This window comes from Galeopterus variegatus, unplaced genomic scaffold, assembly GCF_000696425.1.
Source record: "Galeopterus variegatus unplaced genomic scaffold, G_variegatus-3.0.2 Scaffold1548, whole genome shotgun sequence".
Taxonomy (NCBI): domain Eukaryota; kingdom Metazoa; phylum Chordata; class Mammalia; order Dermoptera; family Cynocephalidae; genus Galeopterus; species Galeopterus variegatus.
The window spans coordinates 292,960-296,790 of NW_007727659.1; the positions used below are offsets into that span (position 1 = coordinate 292,960).

Genomic DNA, 3,831 nt, shown 5'->3' on the forward strand with positions numbered 1-3,831 from the left:
AAAAAGAAAAAAAAAAAAAACAAAAAAAAACGGGGGGGGGGGGAAGAAGACACAACAATTACAATTCCTTGAAGTTGATATGACAAGAGAACAGATAGGAGGTTGTTTGGAGGGAGGGGGAGAGGGAGGAGGCAGGGAGGTTTCATAATGGGCCACAATAATCAACCACATTGTATATTGACAAAATAAAATTAAATTTAAAAAAATGGGAGAGGGAGGAGGCAGGGAGGTTTCATAATGGGCCACAATAATCAACCACATTGTATATTGACAAAATAAAATTAAATTAAAAAAAAAAAAGAAAATCCACATTCCAAATGTGGCTACTACAAGTCCTTGTTATCATTATCTTTGACAATACCAGATGTTTTTTTTCCAATTAGTACAATGTTAAGTTAGAAATGGGAATTCATTAATGAAATTATTATTCAAACTACATGAACTAATTAAATATTTTAGAGACATCACTAAAACATTTTAGAGCTATCTCTTGCTCCTTTGTGACCAGAGTGTAGTAAGCCCTATAGCCTCTAACCATAGGAATGGCACTCTAGGTTTTAAATAAAATTCTTTTATTTGTGGCAACAAAAATAAAAAAATAAAAAATAAAAATAAAAAGCATTCACTTATGGAGAACTCACCAACTTCTTGTTGAACATACCTACTTCTGTTAATCCCCACACCACCCCCCAAAATAAATTAAAATATTTTAGTTTATTAAAGTAATATAAATTTCTTTTTCCTTTATTTTTAGCGAATATGTCAATCAAGAAAATGTAAACTCAGTTCTTCCTATATTTCAGTTTGGTTCTTTTAAGTTCCTTTTCACCTTGTTCAGTGTTCAAATCTGCATTTCTTTATATTTTACAAGGCACATATATTTTTTCTATTATTTATTAAAATATAAGACTTTTTAAAAGTATTTAAAGTGACCACCCATAATCTTTCTCTGATTTGTTATATTTTAAGAAATTACTTAAACTTAAATAGGTTCTTCCTCCTTAAGCATATTATTCCTTTCTTATAAAAAACTAGATTTAGGGTACTTCAGGGACCTACTGTTAAAATGCAGATACCTTGGGGGGGCTGGTCACATAAGAAGTATTAAGAGCTCGAATAGCTGCATTTTTAGTCAAAACATGAACAATTAACACCCTCATTCATATATATAACAAATATTTATTGAATACCTTCTATGTACCAAAGCCTTGAAAAAACAAAATGAACAATACAGGCAGAATCCCTGCCTTTTTAAAATTTATATTCTAGTAAGAAGAGAGACAAATAAGTGATGAAATCAACAAAATGAGAGAGTCTAAGAAGACAGATTGTAAAATAAACCATTATTTAATGTGCCACCAAGAAATGAATCCTGATTTCAGAGATTTTAAAATACGAAAAAATGTATGTCTTTCAACTCATACATTGCTGGTGGGAAAGTAAATGGTACAGTCACTTTAAAAAACTGTTTGGCAGTTTCTTATAAAACAAAACATGCAATTACCATATGACCTAGCTATTGTACTCTCCGGAGATTCATTTATCCCATAGAAATAAAAACTTATGCTCACACAAAATTCTGTACAAAGAATGCTCATAACAGTTTTATAGCCAAAAACTGGAATCAGCACAGATGTCCCTCAACATGTGAATGGTTAAATAAACTATGTACATCTGTGCCACTGAATACAACTCACAATAAAAAGGAATAAGCAATTAATATACCCAACGACTTGGATGAATCTCCAGGGAATCATACTATGTGAAAAAGCAAATCCCAAAAATATTTATTTATTTATGTTTTAGTTTTTTGGCAGCTAGCTGGTACAGGGATCCGAACCTTTGACCTTGGTGTTATAACACCACACTCTAACCAACTGAGCTAAAAGGCAAGCCCCCAAAAGGTTGTATTTTTAAAAAAGGTCTAATTCTATGAATATATTTTCAAAATTAGAACATTTTTTAAAAAGAGGAAAGATGGGTGGTTGCCTGGAGCTAGAAATGAGAGAAGGAGAGGATAAGGAGGTGTAGAGGAAAGAGGTAGATATAGTTATAAAAAAGCAACACAGTGGATCCTTGCACGGATAGAACTGTTCAGTATCCTCCATATGGTGGTAGATAATGAAAAATTGTATAGAACTTAATGCACATACACACACAAACACAAACACAAACACACACACACAAGGAAAACTGGGAAAATCCAAATAAGATCAATGGATTATATTAATGTCAGAATCTTGGTTGCGACCTTATACTATAGTTTTGCAAAATGTTACCACTGGGAGAAACTACAAGGTGTATAAGGGATCTCTGTATTATTTCTTGCAACTGCATGTGAACCTACAATTATCTACAATCAAAATTTCAATTTAAAAGATGTATGTCTCAGATTCCTTGAAATTTAATAAGCGCTACAAATGGAAATAAAGGGCAACATGAGAGACTGAGGAAGGAGGGGCTACTTTAAATATGACAGCAGGGAAGGGCATCCAGGGAAGGTGACACATAAGCTGTGCCTTAAAGGATGAGAAGGATCTAGCCATGATGGCAGAGAGAACGCCCTTCATGTATGACAACCTCAAGGTAAGAAAGGACTTGAGTGCTGAGAAAACAGCAGCACACTGACAGAGATGGAGCTTAGTCCTCAGCAACTTCAGAGAGAAAGAGGTCTAGGAAGTGGTCAGAGCTGTAGAAAGGGCCAATTATGTTAAAGAGTTGAGACTTTATGCTAGGAGCAAAGAGAAGCCTTAGCAATCATCAGGCAAGAATAAACAACTGAGAGGAAGCCAGGGTGCCTAGGAAGACTGGAAGAAAACAATGGTGATAAGAGATTGCCAACATACCTCCATGACCTCACCATTTGCTTGAGGCTAGCCTTGGCCAAACTAATGACCTCCTTACCAGTTCTGGAAAATATACTCTAAACATTTCCAAGAGCCTCAATCAGTAAATTATTAGCATCAGGGAAGGGATGACTGCACCGTGGGGACACTGCCAGGACAGACCCTGAAAATGAGTGTGCTAAACTGTGATAGTTTGTGTTTGTATACATTTTTCTGCTAAGAGAAACCAAAACTTTCACATGCATATGTTCAACACCAAGTAGATAAGGTGCTTTAAATGCTCACTTTTTTGCCTGAGGTCACAGTTTTATGTCAAGCTTTGATATTTGGGGCTTCTACTATAGAAGCAAATGTTTTCATGGTCACAATTTATTTGCAAAGGAATAAAAGTTTTAAACACCTCACTGACTAACTTAAGAAATGTTTGATGATCTAGTAAAAACTAAAATTATCCATTAAGATACAAAATTACACATTCAGGATTCTTGCCATTTCCTTATGACCACTTTCAACTCCCTTAATTACTGTCTTTCTTGTAAACAGTAACTCTCAGCATTCAGCCTCAGAAGTTATTACAAAGCAAGATGCATTTTTATATATTAAACTAACAGCAAGAAAAACTTATGCAGGTGAGATTAAGGAAAAATTGTTTCACTTATGCATTGTTATTATATTGCATAATATATTTACATTTGTTTTCACATAGGAGGAAAAGGAGGAATTGGTAAAGGGACATGAAAATCAACTACATTGTATATTGATAAATTTTTTTAAAAATAATAAAATTTGGGCCAGCCCGGTGGCGCACTGCTACAGTGCGCTGCTTGGGAGCACGGCGGCGCTCCCGCCGAGGGTTCGGATCCCACATACAGACCGGTTCCCGCTCACTGGCTGAGCAAGGTGCGGGCGCAGCGTCGAGGGTTGCGATCCCGTTGCCGGTCCCGGTCCGGTACGGGCGCGACACTGAGGGTTGCGATCCGTTGCC

At 35.8% G+C, this 3,831-nt stretch overlaps 1 protein-coding gene across 1 annotated transcript in view; it reads right to left on the reverse strand.

Moving 5' to 3' along the window:
* The window catches only part of GK5 (glycerol kinase 5 (putative)), a 64,572-nt gene that overhangs the window by 39,420 nt on the left and 21,321 nt on the right, over positions 1–3,831 (reverse strand). The window lies entirely within an intron of this gene.